At 40.5% G+C, this 27,639-nt stretch overlaps 1 long non-coding RNA gene across 3 annotated transcripts in view; it reads left to right on the top strand.

Annotated features, from left to right (window-relative positions):
* The first annotated feature begins 10,527 nt into the window (after positions 1 to 10,527).
* The window catches only part of LOC116217057 (uncharacterized), a 112,910-nt gene continuing 95,798 nt past the window's right edge, over positions 10,528 to 27,639 (top strand). For all 3 annotated transcript variants that reach the window (XR_014885385.1, XR_014885383.1, XR_014885384.1), the window contains exon 1: positions 10,528 to 10,656. This is a non-coding gene — a long non-coding RNA (uncharacterized LOC116217057). The remainder of the gene's footprint in view (positions 10,657 to 27,639) is intronic.

Raw genomic sequence — 27,639 nt, 5'->3', positions numbered from 1 at the left:
CCCAGTAGGTGCACACCTTGGAACTGGTGATGCAATGAGAAAAATATGCTATGAAAAGAACTGCTGGAAATCTATTGCATGTTTTTTGTTTTTTTTTTGGGGGGGGAGACTTTATTGCCAGTTATGGTAGTTTGGTTATTGCCATGGTAGTTTGGTGGGCAATTGGACCCAGTGATTTTAGTGGTCTCTTGCAGCCTTAATGAGTTTATGGTTCTCCGCAGCATTGCCACAAAGGTTGGGTTTCCAGCACAGCTCTCTGTGGCTAAGGCCCAGGTGAAGATACTGGATCTGCATCTCTTTTTCTCTTCCTTCAGCAACTCCTGATGCTTTTGTTCAACTTCAACTAAAGCTCCCCTAGTGATAAGAAGCTTCAAGCTTCCACAAGGCTTATGGCAGCAGACTGTAGGGCATAGAGGTTCTGGAAGTCTCTCAGTGAAGAGGAGGAAAGATTTATAATGTGAGCTCACTTTTATGGCAAAGTAATCACTGGGGAAAAGAGATGGTGCAACCCAGTCATAATTATGGTTGGAGAGAAGATGAGCATAAGATATAAACTGTGAGAAACATGGCATCTGTTGCTCTTCAGCTTTCTGAAGCTAGCCAGTCCCTGATGGAATGGAAGGAACTCAGAGTGCCCCAACCCAGTTGCAGCTCTGGAGATCAGGCAGTTTTAATAATTAGAAAGCTGTAAATATTCCAGCTGACAGATGTGAATTGGAATATCACTGTTTAAAAAATATTTGAGACTAGCTCTGGGCTAGAGGCAGTTAGCTAATTGGAAAACTCCTACTTTCATATGCCATCTACCTGCTTAAATTTTAATAGGATTTCTCCCCCTGGAGATACTCATTTGCTCTATGGTTGAGACCTTTTGGGATGAGTTAAATTCTTATTACCTTTATTGCTGGGCTTGATTCTGTCAAGTGCTGGGCCTTTCCCACCGCTGCTGGTGAACATCAGGTATAGGCTTGATTTTTTTCATTTGTTTTCAAGTACTGGTGATTCTAATACAGATAACAAGGACTGCTAATTGTCTAAGTAATTCCCAGGAAGGGAATCCAAGTAAAGACATGGCTCTGGTAATTGCTAGTAAATATATATTGCTGGATGGGGTGGGGGGCAATGACAGTCCATTGAAGGAAGAAAAGTTGGTTCCATTTGCATATTTAAAAATAATTACCTGTAACAGTGCTTTTCAGCTTAGGATCTTACTGATTAAAAGCTTTATTTGGGAAGATCTCTTGCACGTTCTTGAGAGCTGCTAGGCATTGTTTCATGGAGACCAACAGCCCTCTACCACCTCTCGTATCTGAAGGCTTCCTTTGGGCAATGCATCCACAGCTGGACCATGTGTTCTCAGGCCATGGGCAATGTTGCAGTTGTCTTGGAAGCTGTGCCAGCAGATGTGGTGCTGAAAGCACCCCAACACAGGAATCCCTTCATTAAGGAAGAGAAAGCACATACATATGTACATGTATGCACTCAAACAGCTCATTAAACAAATCAAAAGGTAGGAAATGAGTGCTGAATGAAGATGAAGTTAGATACGTGGAAATGTGAGAAGGATTTTGCCCAATTGAGGTGGTCCTGTGGTGTCTGTCACTTAGAAACCCAATTGCATGGTCAACTGCAACAGCGTGAAAGCTCATCAGCCCTGTAATCTCCAGTTTGTAATCGATTCTGCTTCTACAAATGTTAGCTAAAGCAAAAATCTGCATTAAGGTAAGTGCTAAACATCCATCAGCTTGACTGATAAGTCAGAGGAGGAATGGCTGGAGAAATGCTCGTTATTTGCCATCAGATTAGGGGAAGTTTTGCTTACAATGGGATTGGTTCGGATTTCAGCTTCACTTGCAATAGAAATATCAGTAGTTGGGTGCACGTGAGGCGAATGGGCAAAGTAAAAACATTTTCTGATTATATAGATATTAAAAATATAGATGGGGGAGAAATGCTTGTGTTCTGAGTACTGAACAATAAACAGACAGGTGTTGAACTGTGAGTCAGAGCTGGTGGTAGGAGTGTTGATGACGCTGTGTAAGAACCTAAACATTTAGATGCATGTGAACTAAATAAAACCACCAAAGCACGAGCAGTTTGTCTTAGGTTACAATAGCTTAATTTCTTAAGCATCATTGTTCAGAAATGAGCAGCAATTCAGCCTCTAATACAATGCTGAGCTGTGATTCATAGTTGGTGGCAGGAGAAAGCAGTGAACGAATTGCTTGGATCTGGTCAGCAGACAGAAGCAGACCCCTTGTCCGTGATGCCATGCCCCTTCCCTTGCTGATTATTCACCAGCAAACATCCTACGGTCCCATTCATAAAGTCCAGTCGTGACACAAGAAATGTTAGGAGGATCTGGTGCAGGAGTGGGCGGCTGACAGAGCGGCACATTGTGAGCCTGCAGCTCTGCGTTTCCTCTGGGGTTGTTTTCAGTTCTTTTGTCAGCTGATTACATGGTCCTTTATAATTTCTAATCTACAGAATAGAGCTATTTGCTTGCGGATTATGTGGAAGTCGCAGGCTTATGCAAAAGAAAAACAAAATAATCTGAAAGCGGGTTCTGTTGGCAAATGTTATACTTAATTTAGGTTTTTTTTATCTGAAGGGAACTTAATCTAGGGGTTTGAGGAAAAAACAACAAAGCCCAGTTTCTGTTAGTTTCGGAGATTTCAGCCTTATGGTGTTAATTCACCAGTGCCCCCCTACATGTGGCTTAAATTACTTATTCTTCTTTAGCAGAACTTTTTAACATTGCTTGAAGTTAAATATTGAAATTAAATTTTGGTGAAAAGGAAAGGAGTTCAATGTGTGTTGAAGTGCTTTGTTGACATTTGGGTATGCGTGCACTAAATACTATAAGCGAACTTACTATATTGACTGTTGTCTTTGTTGTTAATGAGAACAGCACATGACTATTCTAACATTTCTTTATGTTATCCTGTGGAGGTGAGAGTTGAGTGCTTGCAGAAAGAAAGATCTGTGGTATCGGGATATAAGCAAAGCAAGCTGAGAGCTGTGTCTGTATTGGCCCCTGGGCTTCTTTGGGTAAAGCTTGGTTTACAGCTTTAAGCAGGCAGTGTCAAATGTGCTAGTGAATGTGAAATACCTATCCTTTTTTTAATACCTTGTTCTATCCTTGCTCCCCTATCATAGTTGCCACTCTTGATACAGGCTAAGTTTTAGCAACTGGGTTTAGGTGAGTTGACAGTCAGCAGAGTGTGTGCGTGTGTATATAAATGCATAGATGGAAGTGATGAAATAAGGTAAGCAGTATAGTTCCTTGTCATTTTTCAAGACCAAAGAAGGACTTTGAGATGGACCTCATGATCACGTTGAGGCTCTTCCTGGTTAGCATAGAAGAGTGAGAAGGATCTGAAATTCCAGTGTGGATGGATGAGGAGAGGGCTTGTTCACCTCCATTTAAAGCCTTCCTGCTTCTTGCAAGTCCTCCGTAGGGCATACAGATGTGACTTCCGTGTGTGCAGGTGGCTGTGTGATATTGTCAGGATTTATCAATGTGAAGTTTGGAAGCTGGCTTCAATGCCTCTCCTCAGCACCTCCAGGCCCCCTGCTGTCTTCTGTGCGGGGAGGACTGATGTGTATTGATGAAGCATGCTTCATGGTCAATATTTCAGATAGTGTTCTAGCAAGATAGTTTTGTTTTTCATTGAGCCTCTTATTAGAACTTATTAGAGCTTCTGCTGGGGGCTGAGCAGTAGTGCCAGAACAGGGTCTGGAGGGACAGTAGGTTGATACTGAGGAGTTCATCCCTGCAAGAAATGAACTTGGCTCCATAACTGGAATAAATGGCCCCTCTGAAAATGAAAGATTCTCATTGGCTTTAATAACCATTAGTGAAGTGTCTCAAAGGATGCTTATTGGAGTGCTTATTGGAGAGATGTGTTTGGAGGTGTTAAAGAAGCTTCCCTATGGCAAACATTGGTTTGAAAAAAAAAAAAAAAAAAATTAAAAAATTCTTGTTCTTGGTTCAAGGTTTTCTGGCTTAAATTGGAGTTTCAGTGTTTCTGCTTCCTATTATAAAAGTATTGTCTACTTATAGCTTAATATCCATGCTGTCTGCAAATTATGCAGAATGAATCCATTTGTATCATTACAAAATTATCTTTATAGTATGCCTAATAGTTCTGTTAATTTCAAAATGATGGGAGAGATGTTGCTTAGGGCCCAAAGTTGTCCATCCTACTCGTGCACTAATCCAGCACTCCAATGAGAGCATGACCTGACATAAACAGGTGTTTGCAGAGACAATGTACAAAGCATCTTGTCCCATACATGGGAATAAACTAAAATGAGCTACTTGCCTGAGGATGCGTGTGGCTTTTTATCAGATCAGGGCATTTGGCTTTTAAAGGCACCAGGAAATTATAATATTTCTACTTGGACTCTGTTTAAGCATTGACTCACAGTAGGCTTTTGTTACCAAGATTACAGAGTGGTTTACAGACTGTTTATGTAGTTTTAGTTGCAAAATATCAGAAAATGAAATAGCACTGAGTGAAAATAAATATCAGTATATTCATGTCCTTGGTCATAAGAGCAGGAGTCTCTTTATGTACTCAGAGCTGATGCTTTCCCAGGTGTCCCCCCATTTTCTGTCCCACCAGCCAGTGCAATGTTGTCTTTGGTGATCACCATGAGAGAGTTTTGCTTCTGCAGAAGGCATCTCCTGGTCAGGGGAGGAAGGGCTTATCCTGCTGGCAGAAGCTGTGTTGCCCTTGCTCTCTTTTGGGCTCTTCCTCTAAATCTGCATCACATCAGAACTTTCCTCTGTGCAATGCAGGCTCTGGCCTGTTCAGAAATGAAACAATGGTTTCCCTATATTCTGTGCAAAAAGTATCTGCCTACTCGGCTAATGGGGCTTGGGCTGCTTTTGCTGTAAAGGATGGGTTGTCTTTGGCCTTGGATAGCTATTCTGGGATGATACACCCATAAGCAATTGAAGCCGTGAATGTTTAAGATTACAGTCACAAAGTATTTGGAAAAAATATGGAACAGAAATGAACCTTCTTGTGATGGGGTTGGTACAGGTTGTTCTAAATTACATAGGGGTGATGTGCGGGTGTAAGTACACGCTGTCAAGTTAACTTGAGCTGGAGCAGGCAGCAAAAGAATTGGAGGGTTGTGTGTAGTTTTTCCTTTTTTTTTTTTTTTTAATCGATTGACTAACTAAATGGAGTCAGCAGTCCCACATAGGCTTTAAAAATATAGTTTTAAAACTTTGAAAATAAACGGGGATGCTGTGACTTCATTGATCTTTGCACTTGGAATATATGGAGAGAGCTTGTTTGCAGACATCCTGCTGGCATCGTTCTTTGCCCTATTTTAGGAATCAGGTAAGATCTATTTCTGAAAAGTAAGACCTAGTTTTGAAAATATAATTATGTTTCCTTGGAGTCTGGTAGGTTGTGCTGATGGAAGATCCCGTTATGCTCAAGCCTATCTAATTGGTGTCCAGGGCCACAAGTTACTGAGGTCCAACTTGAGCTCCTGTTGAGCACAAATGTGTGTTTATCAGAAAGATGGGGATCGCTTGGAAGAGAAGGGGAAAACTATTCCAGAGATTAAGATGTTTTTGGTTTTCTTTAATTACTGTTGGAAGGTTTGTCAGGATACTGCAGAAGGGGAGTGGGAGGGGAATTCTGTGTGAAGACTCGAGTCACTTTTATCTTCAGAATGATTTTGCATGGTTTTTCCCTGTTAGTTTTCTTACATTTTTCTCAGCTATGCCTGACAGTTTCTGTAAGACTGCAAAGTCGTCGTTTCCTCTGCAGCTTGGATTTCTTCCTGTAAACAGAGATGCTCTGGCTGCAGAGTGCTTATGGTTGAGCACAATGGTTCACATCATCACGTGTGTTTAAATGTTGGAATGTTCCTGCTTGGCCAACTCTGGTTTTGACAACCATTGTTCTTTTTGTGTGTGCAGTATAGTATCGTGGGCAAATAAGGAAAATTGCGTTTTATTAATAACTGTATGAATTGAAATGAAATAGTGTCCTAACTGTTTCAGTCAACCTGAAAAGAAAAATCCCTTCTGTCAGGATATTGACAACATGCTCAAGTAATGAAATAGAAGCTGCTAGGATTGCATCACAGGAACATTTCTCATCAGCTAAATATACCTTGGGGCAAGCTGGAGATACATAGATACTTTCAGGAGCTCATCAACTTTGTGGTAGTGTTCTTTAGGCTGTTACATCCTGGAAAATATTTGTTTCCTATCATTCAACTCTATTTTCTAATCACTTTACAATGACAGTTTTTGCTTGCTGAGTCCAAACCTACTTACAAAAGTTTCTCTTTCTGGATGGAGATTATTTATCTCTATCCACTCATTTTTATCTCGCACAAGGAGCACTATCTGATACTTCTATGGGTTATTGTCTTAAATTGCAAGAGAAATGCATGCTGGTTTTGGAGTGTACTGTAGATGTAGGAATGTAAATTGCCCAGACAAAAATGCTGTAATTTTGCTGCACCTTTTACTACTTTGCTCTTTTTGAATGCAGCTGTTTTGCAAGGTTAGGTTTGACAAGTTTGAGAGAGAAAATCAGTGAAGGTTCCTCCTTACTCCAGTTAAAAATACTCTCAAACACTTCTATTTGGCAGTGTTTTCTTGCAGCTTCTGTGGCTTCTAAATCAAATCTGTGTTAGGTGACGCAGCCTTACTGTGGAGCTGCTCTGCCTTTATTTTATTTGTTCATCGCTACTAGTCAGAAAGGAAGAATAACTAGCTGCAGAGCGGTAGCAGTGGCTGATACTTGCGTTAGAAACTGGCAATGATAAATACCAGGAACAGCTCTCTGGTCCTGCCTTGGGCCAGTGGGCAGTGTTGACTTCCCTGTACTACATGGCAAGTCACCAGTGCCTCGCTGCCTCTGTGGTAGAAGCACTACTAGAAGGCTAGTCCCATTTAAATCAGTTGTCCCCTGTGGCTGATGGCTGAGGTGCAAATCCAAGTTGTTCATTTTGGATACCTTGTAGTTTTCTATGAATAAGATTGGTAGAGGAAGTAAACTGTCCCCAGACATGGAACAGATTTGGCAAGGTCAGGATTTGGAATGATGTAACTGTTTTACATCCTAGCTGCACATTTGCATCCCTTGCTGTCCATGTTGAACATGCAGTACATCTTGATCCAGTTTTCTTCTTGTATGGTGTTCTTTTTTAATTCTTCATTTTTTTTCCACCAATTCTCTAAATTCAGTGCTGATCTTGTTTCCAGGAGGCAGGGTGTTGGTGTGCTTCATTCAGGTCACTGCAGATGGTTAAATTGAAGGGGGATGTATATTACCCAAATATTAGGTGTCCCATCTCAGTGGTGACCAGCTGCCTACTGCCTACTCATACCACCCTGAGGTGAATTGAATCCCACACTGATCATTCCTTTGCCCAAAGAATATTCATCTCTTCGATTTCTGACCTCCCAGCTCTGCTCAATGCTTTGGAGGTAGGAAATGACTGAAAGCTCTTCTGATGGGAAACCCATCTCCCCAGCAGGTGCAGGGAAGGTTTTGAGGTGCTTTCCAGAACACCAGGGGGTTTGAAGCTGGATGACTTCAACAACACCAGAGAAATTGAAAGCAATTAAAAGCTGTAGGTCTAGTTCCTGATCGAACCAATTCTATTTGAAGAATCAAAAATGTGTGTGGTGGCCATCAGCCTGTTTGGTCTTCATTTCTGACATGAAAGTGAAGGCAGAGCAAAACCTTACATTGTTTTGTAACCCCATTTTCTAACGCACGAAGGTGAAGATCCTACACAGACAAGGTTTGTTACCCTACTAACTAGTAGTTTGGTTATAGCTGGTTTTCTCTTTCAGCACTGAGCTCTCTCAGGGTATTAGAGTGGTTCCTTCCAGTGAATGCTGACAGATGAGGGTTGGAGATGAGATGCTTCATGTGCATTTTTCACTTGTTGGCCTGGGGCACGCCAGCCTGTGGGTTTCCTTAAACACAAACTATTTGCTGAAGTCTGGAGGAGCCTTTTGTGGCCCGGTCTAGCCAAGAGGTATCTGTCCCAAGGGGGAGGGAGCAAAATGCATCTTGGAAGGTCTGCGGGAACCAGGGCCTGACTCGGGATCTGCCTGTACCTGTCACACAGTAAACAAAGCGCCCTGGGAGGACTGGGGTTAGCCGAACACCTTGGTCACACACTGAGCAAACTATCCCCCAGGTGTGCTTGCAGAACAGACTCTCCATCAGCGTCCTGTCATGCACAAAATGTTTATCCAATTTGTCAAGATAATCTTTCTTCAAATAAGCTCAGGTCCTCGGCCTCAGAACAGCCCAATTTCAAGCAGTATAGAGTAACTCCTTTTTTTCCTCCCTCCTTCTCTTGCCCTCCCCCCACCCCCTTTTTATCACTGTGTCAACTTTTCCTTGGCTTTAAACAAACTGAAAGTAATTATATCATTTTCAAGTGAGTTATCTTTTTGACTTAGCTGATTTGAGAGTTACTTCCAAATGCTCCCAAGTTGGGGTATCCCTTTCCAAACAGGCTTCTCAGATGTTTGGCAGAGTTGAGCTCATTAAGGACCCAACAATTTGTTTATACTGACACATATAATAGCTAACTAATGAGAAGTAATTTAGGGCAGTGGTAAAGAAACATGGTTTAGTGGGTTTTTTCATTTTTTCCTCCTTGATGGTAACTTTACCCATAGTTCTGGATTTCCCCTGGAGTTTAAAAGAGCCTTTACGTTGTCATTTTCTGTTTGAAGTTGTCAATACATTTAAAGTCTATTCTGAAATAGGGATTAATAATAGATCAGGTGTTACTGCACAAGACAATGCTCACTCCTTTTTTGATAGACAACATCTGCTTCATTTTATTGCATAAAGAATATTACTTCTGCGATCACCTACAACTGTCAGAATGAAAGCCATTTGTGCATTTTTTCTCCTGCTTCCCAAAGAACTGAATGTATATCCAAAAATAGAACACCATCTATTTTTTTCCATGATGTTTCATTGACTAATTTCCTTCCTTCTGCCTTCTTCCCTCCCTGGCTGCTAATACAGAATGTGTCATTTCATTTTTACTTATATTAAGGTGGAACCAAGCTTCGTGTACTTGCACTTCTGACTAAGACCCTGAATCCCAGAAGACTGCTTCATTTTAAACTTAGTGGGTAAAACCCTGAGTGTGTTCCTATGGGGCTGTGACCGTAGCTTAAATGGGGGACTTGTGGAAGGAGCTGGGTAGGAGCCTGTGTGTTTTCCTACATTGCCTCCACCAGTGCGATGGCCAGATCATGCATAACGGCTATTTTTGAGCTTTGCATTAGAAAGACCGTGTTTTAAACCTGATTTTAAAGGGCATTAAGCAGCGCTAATCGGTATGTTAATGAGGCTTATTGTTTTGGGAAGAACTGCAGAGTTTAAACAGACTGGTGATATCCTATTTATTGTTTGTGAGGAGCAAATGGCAAAATGAGCCCGTGTAGCACATTATGGATTGGAAGAGGGGAGAAAAAATATGTAATTCCTAAACACAGCCATACCAACTTGTTCGCTCTGCGCAGATTCCAGATGAATTAGTTTACCACACTTCTTAAATGGTGGCCTTCCTGTGTACCTCTGCCAGAGCAAAAGGACTACAGTGGGTGAGCAAATGTGACCCCTTTATGCCGAGTTCCGATGTGCCATTGTCCCTCTTCCCCCATCAGCCAGTTCTGGAAGATCAGAAATGTTAGTCTTTGGATTACAACGTGGCAAAAAATTCAAGGATTAAAAAACGTGTAGAGCTGCTATAAAGATAATGATTGGTATTTACATAAGTAAGGGATGTGATAGCCAATAAATAGAACTTAATTAATAAAGATTGCCATTATGCAGCTGAGGACCTTGAAGCGTTTAAAAATTAATTAAGCCTTGCAACCCTTCTGCGTTGTTGGTAAGCGTTGTGATTATGTACCTATCCTACAATAGGTAAATGGAGACACTGTGCACTAAGTGAATTTTTTTGCTCAAGGTCGCATAATTACTCAGCTATAGAACCTGGGAATCTTCCCATCACCAGCTGAGACTGGTCCTTACAATACATGTTTTCTGGAATTGAGGGGAGGAAAGAAAGAGTATATTCATGCTGGTGTCAGTACAGCCCTTCTGCCCAAGGAACTGTTGTCTTTGGTTCATGTGGAATACATGTTACATGTGCTGTTTAGGGTTTTCTTTAATGATAAATTCATCTTTTCTATTGCATTGTCTGTGCAGCCTCACAACTGCTAAGTTTGTTATTTCTAGTTTTATTTCTGTTTGTGCTCTTGTTTGTATAAGTTAGTTTGGACATTAAGCAGTGCTTGTCAGGCTCATTTGCAAGGAAATAACTGAAGAATTGTGCTGCAGTGTATTTGGGTGAAGAGAAGTCAGTCTTCATCTGGTTGAGGTAATAGTCCCAGAATCGCTTTGCTGGTTGTCAGAGTGAAACACAGGACTGCCCGTCAATGGGTGTGAGCAGATGCACACTCGGTTCTGAAAGGGAAATGAATGAGCAGCACGTCAAAACTAAATCTGGGTTTTGCCGAAGTAAGTTGCATATTGGCTTACTCATCAAAGGCAGAGCAGAGGCTGCACGCTCCTTCAGAGGTTCCACAAAAGCTATGGAAATGGCCTTCCTCTTCTGCTGCTGGTAAGGGAAGATTCCTGTTACTGTCACACTCCTTTGCTACCCTCGTGCGAAGATCTGTTGTGGTGCGGTGTGAAAATAATGGTTGAGTATCTCCAGAAATCAGTCAGGAAGTATTTCTGGCAGAGAAGTATGCTCTGAGCCTGTGCTCAGACAGAAAAATAGCTCTGTGCTTATGGCCAACCTGAACTGTTTATCTGCCATGAGCCAGATGTTTCAAAATAATGAAACTGAGCTGAAAATACTACTTTGCCCATATTGGTTAGATACATCCACTTTTAGACTTGATTCTTAAATAACTACAAGATTCTAGGAACTGGGGTGCTTATGGAAATCTTGCTGTTTTCCATATGTATTACAACTGAATGCCCAGTTTTGGCTCTGGTGATGTTGTTTAATGTCTGTTAAAACAAAAACAAAATTGTCTTCAAACCGATCAAATCTTATTTTTCATTTTTTAAGCAAAACTGTTTTTTTTTCTGCTGTAGATCAGACAGTTGTTTTGCTGTGTGCATGTAGTGTGGGGGGGTACAGCCTTTTCTTTTAAGATATTTTCACCTTATGACTATTGGGAAGGCATACTTCAATTTTCCTTAGTTTCGGAATCTCAAGGAGGCTTTCACTTAATATTTTGTATGCTTATGTTGCCAGCCTGGATTTGATGTGTTGCTATTGACCTGTACCAATTAAGACATTGCAGTATGGGCCACTCCCTGTGTTTTAGCCATGGCTCTAATCAGTTATATGCAAAGATGCCAGATACTTGCCAATAAAGCTAAAGTGCTGTTGGTTCCATGAAGAATTGAGCAGTTAAAAGGTTAGTCTTACTCTAACTATATATGGTCAAGTTAGTAGTACTCATTGGACAGTTCTTGCAAAATAAACCATGGAAGCTATGGCTTTAAGAAGTGTTTATGGCAGAAACCTCTCCTGATGTAGTGTTCAGACTTGCAATGTTTTCTTGTTTTTCAGGAGAGGTGAAGTTTTGAAAATTAAATCTGTTAAAACTGGAGGTCAGTTGTAATCATGCTACTGTTGGATGTGAGAAAATGCATATGCATTTCAGTATTGCTTTCCTCTTCCCCCTCTTATTATTTGAATATAGTTATCTTATTACTGAATTGTATCATATGGGGGGATGGAGGGGAAATCAGCATTTTGGATTTTCTTTATCTGAGTATATCATAAGGAACGTAATCAGTAGTGGTTCTTAGGAAAAAAGGCAACCTCACTTCGCAGATTCAAGAAGTTCAAATAATTCTGACAGCATGCAAATGTCAGTGCTTAGCCAGGGATTGTCCCTGAACCTTTATGTTCGTTTCTGCTTCTTGATTGAGTATTCATGTTGTTGTATGGAAGAAGAAAAGGTTGCCAGATAATTCTGAACCACTCTGGCAAGCTGTGCTCTGGGGGTAGAATCATCTCTCTTATTTTGTCAGTGCAACTCCTTTTGAACTCCTGGCTAAAAAGCTATAATAAAGATCTGTCTCAAAAGGAAGGTCATCAGAGAGTGCTGAGACTTCAGGAAGTCTTAAGCAAACCTATGGAGTCTTTTTGCCATTCAATTGCTCCATCTTGAGACGGGCCCTTCCTCACCAGCATGTGTTGTAATGAAAATGCCAGTGCTGCTCCAGCTCCTGCTGCTCTAATGGACTTCTCCAGGGTCTCTATGCTGAATGCTGATTATTCCCTCAGTGGCTCTGCCTTTGTGTGTGATACTTGTGTTGAGTCTTGGAGAAGCAATGGATAGTCACAGATCCTGAAAGAAAACATGGCTGAGTCTAATTGTAGAGGCAATTGGATGCTGGATGGTAAATAGTATGCTGGGGAAGATCAAACTGTAAGGGGAGGGGGAAGAGCTGCTTGAAAGATGTATCCCAACAGTAAACTTGTCTAAGACAACAACAGACACTGGATCTTGGTAGACTAATGTACAAACTTGCTGAAGTCTGCATTCACTCCTCAGCTGCTAATTTTTCCTTGAGTGCTGTTAACAATGTTTCTGAAAGAATTTGACTTAAAAATTGAAGCTGCTTGGGGAGTTAGGCTGTGAAGCTCAGCAGTACTCCAGCTGAGATCTTAGGAATGGTTGCACAAGACTAAAGCACATTCATTCTGAGTGAGAGTGCTCTGACTGCTCTTTCTCTGGTCAATTTAAATGCATGAAAATACACAAAAAAACCCTGCTTGTAACTTTTCTTTAATCCAGTGTTTTTATAGGCTGCCCATTGGCCTTGTAATTTTATAGGAACTCATTTGTTCTTCTGCTCTTTTTATGAGTTGTTGGACAGGGTCTGTGCACTGGAATCAGCAGGAAGTAGTCTCTGAGTTGGAATACTGAGGTTTTTTCCTTTAATCTGTAAAGACGTCTAGGAGCTATCCAGCTTCCTGAGATGTATGAAGCTCATTTATCCTACGATCAGGTTGTCACAGTGTTTTGTTTTTTTTGGGGATGGGAATCTATGTAAATCAAATGCCCACAGTTATCATGGATGTCAACAGGAGTCCATAATCATTCTAGGGGATTACTACCTCTTGAGGAGTGATCCTCAAATGACCTAAGAAATGTAATTTGGTATAACAACTGTTTCCATATCACTGGTAGCAAAGTTTTATTCCTGCAAAAGAAGAAACAGATGTCTGGTTTGGCATCAGTAAGTACAGTTCTGCCCATAGAGGAAGCCGTAGTGTTGCCTCAATAAGAAAAGAAACCATGCAGTTTTAAGCAGATTAGATAATTGAGATTAGCTCTCTGTGATCTTGCTGTGTTTTCATTTATTTCAAAACAGTTTAACACAGAGCATGTTGAGCAATCAGTTGAAAATCACGTGCAAACACTGCCTAAGTACCGATAAGAATCATGGAGGTAAACAATGAATTCCTACTAATGGCTAAGTCACCAAGGTAAGATCGAGTCTAAATACACACCCTTAGTTAAATATAATTTCATTAACTCAGGTTAGGTGGCTTCAGTAAAGGTTTTTTTTCCTCCTCCCTGCTCTCCACTTTCTGATGCTTGTCAAATGAATTGCGTACAACCAATCCATCATCTTCAGCTTTGTTTGTCTATACGAGAGATGTGTTGAGCTGAGCAATAACCCAGCAGTTCTGTAAATCTCACAGCAGATCAGTACTAGATGTATGGGAGTAATGCTGGTTAGGGAAGGGAGGCTTCATTTTGCATATGACACTTAGATTTCAATTCTACAATAAAAAATACTTTATCCTAATAAAAAGGGCTAGTATTATAAATAACCAAATATCACAGTTATCCTTCTAGACACCTGCAGATCTTGCTGCCGTGTTTTTACTACAGGGGCTGAAGAGTTTCTAATCTGCTGTTACCACTGCGCAGTGTGCATTTGAAGTCATTCATTCCTCCCTTTTCATCCTCTCCCATGCTCGATTTCTATAGACTTATTTAATACTCTAAAAGCAGTCTCAGGTATCTCAAGGATAAACAGATTATCGTTGTTTTAGCATCTTGTGGAAAATTCTTTTAACTTCAGTATCTGAAATTTGTCTCAGAATTGGACTCCTTGTGAAGTCTAAAATCCTTTCCTCCTTTGCTTTATTTCTCCCATGCTGGAGCTTGCTTAGATTGCTTGTCTTCCTTGGTTTGCTGCCCAACCACCTCTTCTAAAAATCTAGATTCCCTATTGCTATATGTTCTGTGGTAAAGTTTCTAATTGGTGATGTAGCAGATGAAAACAATAGACAAACAATATGAGGCCTCCCTCTTTCACAAGAATTTTATTTCTTTTCTTTATCAATACGCATAGGAAGATAGATTTACTTGATGCTGTGATGTCAGTAATAAACTCTTCAAGAGGGAACATAAAATAATACATGTTAGGAGCACATGGGTCTCCCAAGAATAAAAAAAAAAATGACACACTATAATAATTAAAAAATCCACACTGTTTATACATCCAGAAGTGACGTCGTCTTCTTCCTGGAACTATGGAAGTTCTTCATCAATAGTATTTTGTGATGATGAAAACTGCAGGTGCTCATTATTTGTAGTACCTCAGCAGAAGGCTGGATTGCTATGTTAGACAAACATGGGATAAAGCACCAATTGCTGCTTCAAAGAACTTACTACTTTAGAGAAGTACCAGAAATGGATAGAAAAAGGTGTAAGAGCACAGGGCTATTACTGACCAGCACGAAAAGCAGTGGCCACAAAATGTGAGTTGTCAAAACTTGTGGTTTTTGGTGAGGTTGTTGGGAAAGAACAGCAATGAGCAAATAGGTTCACAGCTCCTTGCAAGAAACTTGCTGAACACAAAGGTAGCACAGTTGAAATCGTGAAGGTATTTTAGTGTAAATGTAAACAGATGTTGCAGGCTGGTATACTGGGATAACTGTGCAGAAGAGGGGGTCAAGGATAAGCAGTGAAAGACCTTGGCAAGAAAGATATGTTTGTCTTTGTAATAGACAAGGCAAACCAATGGAGAAATGGGTCACACAGTAAAAGAGAAGCTAAGAAATGCTTTCTGCCCAATAATGGGATAGCAACAGAACATTGTGTGCTATTGTAGCCAGAGAATAGTGGCAGGAAATGATATCTGAGATAAAGGTTGGTTTAAGATACTGATGTTATGCAGAACTGCAGAAATTGTTAGTAATGTGGTTGTACAACTCCAAAGGAAGCTCTGAATCCAAGATGACCCTCTGATATTGGTGAGATCCCCATACTTATGATGACAGAATGGTCATAAGTGATGGGAAAGACGGTGGTATGGACAACAGTGACTGAAAGCAGCAGTAAACTGGGAAGGGAGAGAATTTAAGGCATGGATTTAGATGTAGTCTGATTTTATTTTTGTTTTAAACAGCAGAAAATGATCTCTTTCTAAAAACAGTGTTCAAAAACCCAGACCTGGTCAGATCAGTCCTGGCTGCTGGCTCCATAGCTCATGCTTTTAGGAGGTTGAAGGGGCAGCGTGGAATGAGGGAGATTGATAGGTGGGACAAAAATATGTCTAGGGAGAGAAGGAGCTATGCATGGTGAAGTGTCAGATTTCTAATGTGCTGGGAAATCAGCCAGCAGTGTGTACTAAAAGTGATGTGAAGGCTGGGTGATGCTGTATCCCCAGCTGTGCTTGATAAAAGTTGAGGAGCAGGTTTATTGTACCAACAAAGTTGCTTGTACTCCAAGTCAGGCAACACTATGGCTAGTTTGGTTTCTATGTGATGCTCTGGCCAGATTAGAGTTTGAGGCTGGTTTGGGATTTGGTTCTGAGCTGGGTGGAAGCACTATAGTATCTTATGAAGGTTGCTCTCCTGGTTTTCTTCAATAGAGCAAGTGTGGCTGACCTTACACATCAGATTACAAGAAAATTTAAGTGGCCTGTTCACTACTTCTGTCTGGAATTGGAACAGGATCCTTTTGCAACTAAATCTGTTCCAACAGCACAACAGAAAGATCTTAGGCTGTATTTTGATGGTTAATCCTATCTCTGATGTCAGATTTCTAATCCTCTTTATAAATCCCACCTGCCGAGCAGCTCACGGTTCCACACTGCCCAGATCTTAACACCTGAGGGCATTGGGGGAAGGAAACAAGTTAAATAATCAGAAATTTTAGAACCAGATGTAGTTCCATCCAGAATGAAGTGCCAGGATGACTGATAGTTATAAAGAAATTGATGGTGTTTCAGGATAGCTTCAAGTATGTTAACTGAATAATTGTAGCCCAGTTAATGAATTGAATTTAACACCACTAGCCAAGTAAGATTATTACTGTACCTGACTCTGCAGATACACCTGACTCCTGTGAAGCTGCTGTTGTAGGAGCAGGAAGTAAACCACCAAAAAGCAGCCAGCTGCTGTTGTTAGCAAACGTTTCCCTATAACCAGATCACCCTGTGGTTGGGCATGGTGGAGACAGATGGTATGGGAGAATTACATTGTTATTATCCAGGAGAGGCAACGTACTTTACAGTGGATTTCACTTTCCATGTCTCTCAGTGACAATATTTTTTTTCCACTCTATCTTTTGGCAGTGCTGATGTTTTTATCTTACGCTTTTGGAAGTATTTCCAGTACTGCACAGATGTTTATTTAATGTCTCTGGTGCCTCAGCTGATAATAGCAAGTCAGAGTGAATATTTACCTTATTTCTGAAGCACTATTCGTTCAGCACTTCTGGTGCTCCATTCGGCAGTTTCAAGTGACAAGTGTATCATTTGAATTTTTCTTTACACTGTGCGTTCAGTCACTCTAGAACAAGAATATGGCTCATGTTCTTTCTCCCATTACCTTTTTGTTCTCCTCAAACTATAAATGTCTTTGTTACCTCCTTTCCCTGGCACACTTCCAAAGTTTTATTTGGACAGGTTTGAGTGACCTCCTGGAAAAGTAGCAGAAGTTTCCCTTGCCCTCCCAAGAGGGTTGCGGGGTGATTAGGAGAGTACTGCGGAGTGTTATGGTACTGGCAGTCCTGCTACCAGCAGTACCAATTAGCTGAGGAGTAGGCAGAAAAGTCTATTAACATAAAGAAGCCCCAAATACTGCTCCCCTGCTGTGAGAAAGCTAAGCTGTATTTTTTCCACTGCTCCTCAGAGTGTTGATTTAGGGCTGGATTCCCAAATGTCCTAAGCACTGATTCTGCTGGAGTCACAAATCTCTAATAAATTTCCAGTGATACAGAGTGCTTCTGAAAAGCACATCCTCAACAGGTGCCTGGGGTGGGGGGATGTCCTCTGTTAATCTTCTACTTGTGCAAACTGCTCAGTCACTCTGAAGAGTCTAAGAAATATTTTCCTTATTTTTCAGAAATAAAAAGGCTATCCATAGTTGAAGCTAGGGCATTCATTTAACTTATTATTTTTTCACTGTGGTATGCCACAACATTATGCTGCTTATTGAAAGTACGAACCTTTTCTGGTCATAACAAGATAGTTTTATACTGTATCTAAGCATCCCTTCATTTGAACCAGATTAGGAATTCACTGTATCTTAGAGAGTAGGTAGTAAGGAGAGCGTTCTTCAGATGGCAAGGGTTATTTTTGTACTTAGCTTTGATAGCACACATTACATCAGCCAGAGCACTTCTGTAAAGGTCTGCCAACTCTCAGATTTTCAATAATCCTGCTTCCTTCTCTTAAAATTGAAAAGGTAGTGACTCCCCTGGGAATGCATGTCATTTCAGCATTCCTGTTGACTGTGTATTCTGAAATGCTGCAGTCTGTTTGCTTAGTAATCCCCTTGTCTGTGCAAGTTGTTAGGGGTAACCAAAGGCAGCTGATTACTTAATTGTATAAGGCAGGAAATCAGGTTCTTTCATTAGTTCCCATAATGTTCTTGAGAGCAACCAGTATTCTGCCTGACTGAGTTTTCGATCCTTTAATTCAAAAGATATACTTTCCCTTGGCATACTCACTGACTCTTTATCCTGATACGCTATTTACCGAATAAGCTGAAGGTTTTAGACTAAAAGAACACTAAATTTTCTAAGTAAAATGCAACAGTATATAAAAATATTTCATAATAAGACTTGCAGCCAAAAGAGAAATACAATATTAAGGTTTTCACAGCACTCTTTGCACTTCAGTAAGATAATTGATTTTCTTGTAGGCGTTACTTGAACTGACGGGCCCAAATATTCCTATCAGCTTGTCCCAGACTTAGAGGCCTGCTTTTGTTCAGTGGCTTCAGCTTAGGAAGTCCTTTGCTATACTGATGTTTAGTTTTCTTTTGTTGAATTTAATACAGAGCTTTGGGGTAAATCATGCCTTCTTTGGGACCATTGGCGGATAGCTGTCAGGGACGGAGGCAAAGCCCCTGCCCTGCCATCCAGTCAGGGGTATGGGCAAAATCCCAGGCAGTGCTGGTGGGGCTGGGACCAGGTGTGTTCTCTTCCTCGCAAACACATAGCAATACCCCCCCCTCAACATCCCTATGTAAGTTAACCTGGGACAATCATGACACTTGCTCTTTAGAATCTACTTGTGTTTCAGCTGCCTCCCCTCTTTTAAAACCCCAGAAGGTCAGTATTTGTGATGCTGACCCTGTTTCATGCTATGGGAGTTGAAGGGACTTCTGCAGAATTCATTGTGCTGGTACAGCTGTTATGAGCCCCAGCTGAACGCTGAACCTTCTCCAGTGTCTGAAGCTGGTGAGTAGTGACAGGTGAAGGATGGAGAAGAGCATCTGAATATTTCAGATGCCACTGGGTGATTTCTTGTTGTTGTTCTGTACGTGGTGTTAAAACTTAACAGGTATGAATGCTGCTCCCAAGAAGTTCTTATGTTTCTGCTCCTGAAAGATTCGTATCACCCAGTGCAGTGCTGTTCTGCATCTCATGCCTTCATAGGAAGCATATAGCATCTTCTGGTGGCCCAGAGCCTGGTAGAATGATATTTCACTGAAGTTAATGGATGTTGTCCTTCTCCCAGTTCTTCCAGAGCACCAGAATGTAGACAGACTTAGCAACCTTTGGAAGGTATGCAGAGCAAAGAGGTCTTTACCTTTTGGGGAAGTCTATGCCAGTAGACAACTTTTTAGCTAATTTGAAATACAATCTGTTATCAACTTGGTACTTGGACAGTAGAAACAGCTTCCACTGTCTGGTTGGTCCAGAGGTATGAAGGAAGTTACTCTGAAGTCTAATTTCAGTTGATTATCCCCATGTAAAAGAGGGGATAATCGGCTGAATTGGGCAGAGCCATGCTCTGATCAATGATTAGGCTCACAGTACTTCTGACCGACTGATGCTACACATACTGCATCTAGCACAAATTTATTAACAGCTTGTGTGGCTTTTGTTATTATTACTATTTTGTTGTTGTTGCATGTAGCATTGGGCTTAAAGTAGTTGCCATCAGGTATGAAAAAGGAAACCTATTTCATGTTGCTACTTGGAGTAATGCACTTTCATATGTCAAATATTTTGATGTGAAGGTGACTTCTTTGTTGTGGAAGTGAGCCAAATCTTTATCTGTCTTTGCAATCAGCCCTATAGCTTGCCATGGTTTAAGTATTTTATTTACATTAATCCTATTTAAAAATAAAAAAGGAAAAAAGTCTTGTCCCTTAAGGGATGGCACTGTGTGCAGTAGAAACATGCTCAGTTTTGTGTGAATGTACTACTTACATTCAATAGTATTTTATTTTTTTTAAAGGATGATTAAAAACAACTGAGCTTGCAGTGCTCTGAGCAAACTTAGCCAGGAAATGAGAAGAGATTTTCTATTAATCAATGAAGTAAGTTAGTAAGACAGACATCAAGAAATAGCAGGGACAAAAAATTAGGGTGGTTAGAATGATTTGGTGTCCAAGCTCAGTTTGCTTAATTCCTATAAGCCTCAGTTAGAATAACCTTTGGGAATGAATGACTTAGTCTTCAGACTCGTTTTTGCTCTTTGCAAGTACTACGCACTGTTAAGGAAGGTGGCAGAGATTTTTTGCTTGAAACAAAAAGAATAAATGTGTTCAACGTATTAAATTTTCAATTCTATCTGAATAGACAAAAAAAATGTCACTTTTATTTTCTAGCATTTTGAGCAGTTGGACAGGAATATCAGAACCATGGCATTGGGTGAGTTTTACTGGATTATCTGAGATAGTTGACTATAGTTTGTGAAGAAGAGTCTTAATCACTGAGCAAGGGTGTACACCTCAGTTTGGACTGATCTAGGAACAACGGTCTGCATGCAGTGTGTCTTGGTTGATGTGGAAAAGGTGAATTGAACTGTGAAAATGTTTGCGAAACATGCATAATTTCAGTGGACTGTGGTGGTGCTGCCCTTCTATTGAGCTTGTATTACTTTCCTTGCATTTGTAAGAGGACACCTTTGCTGGTCATTGGCCCCTATTGACATAACACAGAGGGCAGATGTGTAACTGGTTGTGTACTTTGGATCTGATTTAATGCTCATGGCAGTTGTTGAAAAAGCATCAGGTGATTTAAATGCCCTTTGTTATAAATAAATCGGCTATTTTTTCTTAAGGAAAATGTAGGAATGTCTAAAGGAGCAGAAAATGCAGAAGCTGTGAGCAGATTTGAGTCTAATTTCAAACAAATATGGCTCAAATTAATTGGAGGTTTCTGCTTCTAACTATAACATTTCTTATCTTGTAAAGTATTAAGGCAGCATAACATACATAAGACAAATATTAAACAAAGGTATTATGGATGGGAAATTCCTAATCTAACTCACTATGTTGGTACACTGGAAGTTTCTTAATCCAATATCTGATGAAGGAACAAGGAGAGAATTAATTTACTGCACACTAATTACTGAGGAGTATGCACTGTATATACAGTGAAAGGCGCTGAAATGAATACTTGATAAACAATATCTGGCAAATTAAAAATCTGAAATGTTAAATGAAATGCAAATTAAAAATCTGGACCGTTAAATTAATTGAATGCAAAAAAAAAAAAAAAAACAACCCTGACATTAACTATCATCAAGGGTCGAAGTTATATCAGCAAAAGCAAAGCTATTCAGAGTTATATCCTGCTGCTTGGTAATTTACTTGTGAATGGGTGGGTGCAAGAGGAGCCCCAAAGACGTAGATACATTTACATACATCAGGAGCCATCTTTTCTGCCTGCTGGGCAAAATGCTGTCCAAGGAATTGATGGGGATGGTTTGTGCCCAAAAGAAATGAATGGGTTCCTTCTGTATAGGTGAAGTGCAAGACCCGTGTTGTATTGTCTGTACCATCTTCAATCAAGCTGAAAGTGTAAAAGTTCTAATCTAGGAGAGACTTGATTTTTTTTTTTTTGTCTTTTGTGTTATATTTTGTTTAATTTTGTTTTCTTCTTGTTAGAATGGAGACAGGAGAATATGACACTGTGAGAATGTAAGGTGTTTCTGAGAGTTAATTGGCAGGAAGTTAATTAAGGCTTGCTACATGCTCACATATATATTAAATAATGTTTTCCAACAAATATCCCTTTTAAGGATCTAATGCTACAAAGATGTATGTAAATTTCTAACCCAATTGAAGCAAATGCAAATATGCCTTAAAGATCATGTTGACAAAGCTCTATAGGCAACGAGAGACTGAAAAGATAAGGGGAAAATTTAGTATTTATCTTAAAATTCTGGGATGTGCTGTGAGAATAAGGTGTATGTTATCATGGAGCTTTTATTTAACCAGAATAGACTTTTCCACTTACCTTGCTTTGTTGTCACATTTATGTTGATTTGTGGTGGTATAGTGCTACATAAAGCACTGAAGGTGGGGACTTGTTCTTGAGAACTGTTTCTGCACAGCCACCTGACTGGAGGATCATGAAAGCATGTTGTAGGCAACCCTAGGAAAGTTAAACCATCCCAAACATGGGATTGTGTATATGTGCACGCAATTTGCCCACCTTATTCTTTCTAAGGGCTAAGAACACTCCCAACTATAGACACATATGTATTGCAGTAAAGTGCTATAGAGCAATTTAATTTGATGATTCAGGTCCTCTTTTGGGGAGTAAAAGTGGGACATAATGGCTCTGAGACAAATTGCTTAGGCCACAGTTAGCACAAGGCTCTTCCGGATGCTGGCTGTTATCATGTTTGTGAAGCAAGAATGTTACACTACTTGCTGTCAGACTTCAGCTGACTTAAGTGTGCATCCAGAGAAGTGCGCAGCATGCATTCTGCATCTTTACACCAGTTTCCTCAAGTGCTGGGTGTTTTTCTAGCTGAAGAGCCTGCTAGTGATGAGGGGGGGATTGATTTCACTGTTTGAAGATGAAGCCCTCAGAATGGTGGTTTTCACTGATTAAATGAGGGCACTTTTCAGAGGGAAAGGATTGCATTAAGTTCCAGGTTATGCTGATATTAGGATCTGAATTGTAGGCAAGTTTCATAATGATTAAGCTTTAGGTATGAGTTGAGGGTCTAAATATAAGGTGAGATCGATCTGGAGGAGAGTTCTGCTACTAAAAAAGTAAGATCTATATATTACTCCTGTAATATAATGCCATGACCCAGTTGCAGCGTACTATTATTTAAACACTGGGAAGTAGGCAATGCAATTAGTTTAACATTTAACTAATCTGAACTATAGCCTAGCACTGTATTTCTATTAATCTTGGTTTGTTCTAATGTGTTTTAATAGGTTTAGACATACGGAAGCAGATCTATAGCAATTAAAAAAGAGAAGTTCTTACGTACTGGTAGCATTTCCCTGGAGGTATAGTCAATCTCCCAGAGCAATGAAGATATAATTATACTGATGTAAATCACAGCACCATAACTAGGAGGGATTGGCCTTTCCCCTTCTTTAATTCATTGAAAGATTTTATCTTTGACAGGTACTGTCAAACAGGGTGATGGGCTGGTAGGCAGGATGTTTTTTCTGGTAACTAATTTGCTTGGGGAGAAAATGATTTTTTTCTCACTGATGGCTTGAAAACCAAGGTGATTCTTGAGGCCTGCTTCTTCCATTCTAGGACAGCGTCAATTCCCAGCTGTGACAGTCCTACGCATCCATTCTTGCCATTAGAATAACAGAGTGCAGCATGCTCAAACCATAACCTCCTCTCCCTTGGTAGGCTTCTAGATATACTTCCTCCCTGTCAGATGGAGCAGAAGACTACTTTGCCAACTGACTGAAAAACAAGTCTATTGATGTAAGATGTTTTCTGCTGATTTGCTTCTGCTTTGCTGTTACTTGACTGCTATAAATGAGCCACAATAGAGGGAGACTCCTGCCCATGGGTTTGTTTTTCTTGGCCATCGAATGTGACGTGTTCCACTGAGCTGTCAGAGCTTCTTAGGAGAGAGCTGAAGTTTAGAAATAATAATCTTAAAGTGAAATAATAAATTTTATAGTTGCAAAGCAACATTCTATATATAACAATATATATTATATTGAATATATTTATTAAAAAATAAAACCAATTACATCAGAAGGTGGGGGAATCACTTCCTTTCAGGCAGCAGTTGAACTTGTTTTTTCTGTTGCACTCCTGAATAGGAACAGCACTTAATTCTTCTCTGGTCTCTTTTCCAGCAAACACTTCTTTGCTTTCTTTCCCTCAGTAACCTCCTGTCCTTGAATACGTGCATGTGTTTTGTCCATTTGTGTGAACAGATCAAGTCCACAAACAAAATACTAAATTAATCCCAACCAGAAGACCCACTCCTTATTTTATTGTATAGTTGGGACATTATGCCCAGGGAGGGAGAAGACAGCACTTCCTGCAGAGCTTTCTTAGCAGCTGTATGTTCTGAGCACACTGATATCAAGGCAAGATATTCCACAGAAATGTGTTAATAGTATCAAAACTCTTCAAGGTGGACAGAGGTTGTACCATGTGTTTCTTTACAATCTTCCTTCAAGTGACTGATGGTTATAATACGCATCATATCAGACAGATGACCATGTGAAGGTCTTGTAGTGGAGCAAAGGTGCTGAAATATAATTAACTTGAGCTTGTTATTTATTAAAAAGAAAAAAAAGGTTGGGAGTTCAGGAGTATCTAAGACTGAGGACCTCTTCCTTAAATAATTGTTGAATGCTCTGACTCAGCCTATGCAAACATAAACATGCACAACAAGGTAAAGTGATGTTGGAAAAACAGAGCTTGTTTGTTCTGCAATCCAATCTGTCTAGGTGATTTTCATACAATTCACTGGAAGCCTTCATTCCCCATTTCAAGCTTAATGAAGGTAGACTTTAGTTGGATATAAGGAAGAAAATCTTCTATAGTGAGGATGATGAGGCACTGGAGCAGGTTGCCCAGAGATGTGGTTGATGCCCTCTCCCTGGAGACTTCCAGGGCAAGGCTGGATCAGACTTAGCTGTGCATGTCCCTGTTTCCATTGCAGGGGAGTTGGACTAGATGACCTTTAAAGGTCCCTTCCAAATCTAAGGATTTTATGATTCATTCCTCTTTGTTCCTTGTGTCCAGCATGTCCTTGGACAGATAGTCCATGGCCAATGTCAGCTTTTTGAAGAAGAAACTGGGAATATAGGTCTGATCACAGCTTATCCACATTTCACCATTGATGGCAATATGGTTAAGGATTATGACAGAAGTGAAGAAAGATTATGATAATATTACTAAGGAAAAAGATACATTTTTCTTCTTTGATATCACTTTTTTGGGTAGATAGGTACTAAGGTTCTCTGGGCAATGATACTATGGCTTTAGAAAGTGACAGAAGTCCCCAGCTGCCTGGTTCTGGGGCTGACTTGCTGCTGACCCATGGGGTTCTGTCCAGGAGCAGGACTGGATGCTCTAGGAGAGAGCTTCAGAGCTTCCAACTGCTGAAATTCACTGAGAGGAAAATACAGAAATAAATGTATTGGTTTAATTTCCCATTGAACTGATGTTTCTTTAGAAAGGACTGCTCCACAAACTACTCACCTTGCTGGCAAAAGCATTGGTGATCAATGAGGACAAAGTGATTCTGACTGTCAGCTTGCCATATACCTCTAGAGCAAACGAATGCATCAGAAGCTGATTTTGTACAAGGCCTGCTTTTGATTTGTGCTTTTTTTTTTTTCTGGCAGACTTGGGCTGTACCCTATTACTTTCTTACAAGAAAAGGGAACATTTCTTCTACAGGAGCTTGCAGCATGCAGCTGCAATAATCATAGGGGAGCCCCAGGTGGTCTGATTTATGGTGTTTAATGTGAACCACTGAGGTTCTGTGGGGAGAGATTATATAAAATATAAAACATTTTACAGAATTGTTTTGCAACAGTTCAGTTCTAACTTTGCAGCAGGCCTTCTCCATTTATCTCACTGCCCCAAGATGACTTATGTCAATGCATGCTTATTAAAAAGCTCCTTAACAATATTTAAGCAGCTTCAGAAAATATTAATGGCAGTGTTGATGAGGGTGAATCACTGCTGAGAACAAGGTGCTCATCAGGATGGTTTTCTCAAACCTCAGCTGATGGGGTTTGGCAGAATGCTGTGGAAGTTCATGGTACTTCTCTGGGGATTGATACTGGGTTGGGATTGATAGTCTGGGCAGCTGACAGTTGATTGACCTTAAGGTTTGGTGGAGCTCAGGATTTGTATTGGCCCAGAGCATACAGTTCATAAAAGCAAACTCTGTACTGAAATTTTTTTATCCAGTGCATATTATTTACTGATGATACCTACATGCTGGTGTGTTTCTGTGAGAATGTATCAACAAAATAAGCAAGGAGCAAGAAGATATTTAATTCTGCTGCCATTGTTAAGGTAACAGCTACAGGTTTCACTGCTACTCTTTTCCAGAGCAAGTTGCAGCAAGCTTGGCTTGCTACCCCTCACTTGGATCTGGAGTGGGAGCGGTGGAGGAGGCACGCTGGCTGCACCCATCCATATGACTGCCCTGGCAGCAGAGATAGGGAGTGACTGGCTTAGCAAACTCAAGGGATGTGCCTGGGGCTTTGGCTGGGTCTGTTCAAACAATAGTTTGTCCAGGCAAGGAGAGGATTTCCAGCCGTGGTACAGTCTGTGACTCACTGTCCGTGCTGGAGCCCTTCTCTGTGCTCTCAGGGAGGATTGTGAAACACCATGGCAGATCCAGATCTCATCCTTCATTAGCCAGAGGAGCTGACTAGGTTCCTCTGTAACTAGAAAGGATGCATTTATATAATAATACTAGCACAAGGTACTCCTGAAGATGGTATTTGTGTCCTGAAGTGTTTAATGAAATGAAGAAGATTGTGGCTGGGGGGGGAAGTACCTGCTATAAGTTGATGCTTGCTTGATGAGGAAGTGAAGGAGTGAAATTAGAGTAGGCTCTGGATGGGTGCAGTGATTAAACTTGAACTGGATCAGCAGTAGAGGCTTGATTTTTATTAACCCTGTCTGTTTGTATGTCACCTACAGTCAAAGATTTTTTTTTTGGCAGAGTAGATGTTTGTTGTTGTAGCACTTAGTTTCAGTTAATGACAAGAAGACATAATCTGTAATCTCGCTTATTATCTGCCCTGTATTACACCCTTTCATTTACTACATTAAAGGAGTAGTAAAAAGCATTCTAAGAGACACAATGGAGCAGCATGGCAGCCCCAACAGAGTTTAAGACTGAGTATTATATTACAAAACTACTCTTTTTTGGGGTGTGGGGGGTGGGGAGGAGGGTAATACTGTGCCTGTTTACAGGAAGGTTGGGGAAAAGGTCAGGGAAAGTGCATAATTATTATCAGCTCTGCTGAGGCCACGCCTGTGTGAAATGTTTAATGCTGACACGAGAGAACTTGAAGTGTTTGAAATGTACAAGCAGCAAAGATAACCAGAGAACTTTAAACTGAAATTTAAACTGCATTAAAAAAAAATAAAAATCTGATACATGATGGAGAGACCAAAAGCAGCCCACAGAGATCTAAAAGCACAGTCAAGGCCACCCTCATCTTACTAAAGGCAAGGAGTGCAAGGAGGTTACAGAGCCTGGCATGAAAATGGTCTGTCAGGAGTAGTCTTGGCAGATGAAGGAAGAGGGCTCAGCTTTAGTTTGAAGTGAACGTGCTCTACGAGTGGGACAGATTATTACCAAAGTGTGACTGTTGGAATTGGAACGTGCAATCTGTGAAGTTGATAGACTTTCATTCTTGTGAATTCTCTCTACAGGAGGCAGAAGCTGTTGTCCGTGTTGCTACACACCTGCTTAGCTCTGTTAACATCAGTTGATTTGTGGCTGTTTATGCTGGTTCAGACTTAATGCTGGTTGTATCTTGCTCAATGTTGCCAACTGGAACAGCACCCAAATCTGAGTCCTATACTTATGCAGCCTCATAACAATCTTTTCTGTCTCCTTTGAAAGTCTTGCACCAGGGATATTGAACCCCAAAGGAGAAGTGGCTCTCAGCAGGCATAATTTCATATGAGTAATTCACTTTTAAAGCTTGGATATATTCCATTTTCCTTGTGACTAATGGTACCCAAACAGAACATAATTGTATAATCATTTTCCAATTGCTTAATAACTCATTTTCCTTGTTTGTAAGATGCTGTTTTTAGCATTTTAGAGAGATGTGAGGACCTACATGCTGTAATGAGTGACAGACAATTGTTTA

The sequence above is a fragment of the Meleagris gallopavo genome, chromosome 11 (assembly GCF_905368555.1).
Source record: "Meleagris gallopavo chromosome 11, MGAL_WU_HG_1.1, whole genome shotgun sequence".
Classification (NCBI taxonomy): Eukaryota; Metazoa; Chordata; class Aves; order Galliformes; family Phasianidae; genus Meleagris; species Meleagris gallopavo.
This window is presented reverse-complemented; position numbering and strand designations above follow the sequence as displayed.